The following is an 841-nucleotide window of genomic DNA, read 5'->3' on the forward strand; positions in this document are numbered from 1 at the left end:
ACAGATACATATCATGAGCAGTGGCCAGTCACATCCCTTCTTTCAGCACCGTTAGGGATTGATCAGTTGATCACTGCGTATTTGTTATTCAGTTTATGCAGACAGAAAAGTGTCTTAAGGTGATATGGTATTGTATGTATGTGTCTTAAGTTATTAACGTTTAGAGATACAGAAGTATTCATGGATTAAATGAAACTATGTCTGGGAATGTCTTTAAAATACTTGGGGATATATAAATTATTCTTCAATTAAAACAATAACTAGGAACAAGGGGAAGGTGTGTAGGGGTGTACGTGAAGCAAGATTATCATGCATTGATACTTTTTTTTTTTGTTGTTTTTTTGTTTTTTTGTTTTTTTTTTTTTTGTGGTACGTGGGCCTCTCACTGCTGTGGCCTCTCCCATTGCGGAGCACAGGCTCTGGACGCACAGGCTCAGCGGCCATGGCTCACGGGCCCAGCTGCTCCGCAGCATGTGGGATCTTCCCGGACCGGGTCATGAACCCGTGTCCCCTGCATCGGCAGGCGGACTCTCAACCACTGCGCCACCAGGGAAGCCCCGTGCATTGATACTTAATAAGCTGGTTGAATGGTAAATCACGTTCATTAAACTATTCTCTTATTTTGGTAAATGAAAATTACTATAACAGACAGAAAAGCTTGAGGAGTACAATTAAATTATATTCTTATTTGATGTGCCCCAAATTGCTGGGTACATGGTATTAGATGAAAACTTACAAATTCATTAAAAGATCGTTATAAGGTTTTTTAGTTATTGAGAATAACTCAGGTAGTTATTACTCATTAAATTGATGGATTAAAACAAAAATGACCACAACCATG

This window comes from Neophocaena asiaeorientalis, unplaced genomic scaffold (assembly GCF_003031525.2).
Source record: "Neophocaena asiaeorientalis asiaeorientalis breed wild unplaced genomic scaffold, Neophocaena_asiaeorientalis_V1.1 scaffold781, whole genome shotgun sequence".
Lineage (NCBI taxonomy): Eukaryota > Metazoa > Chordata > Mammalia > Artiodactyla > Phocoenidae > Neophocaena > Neophocaena asiaeorientalis.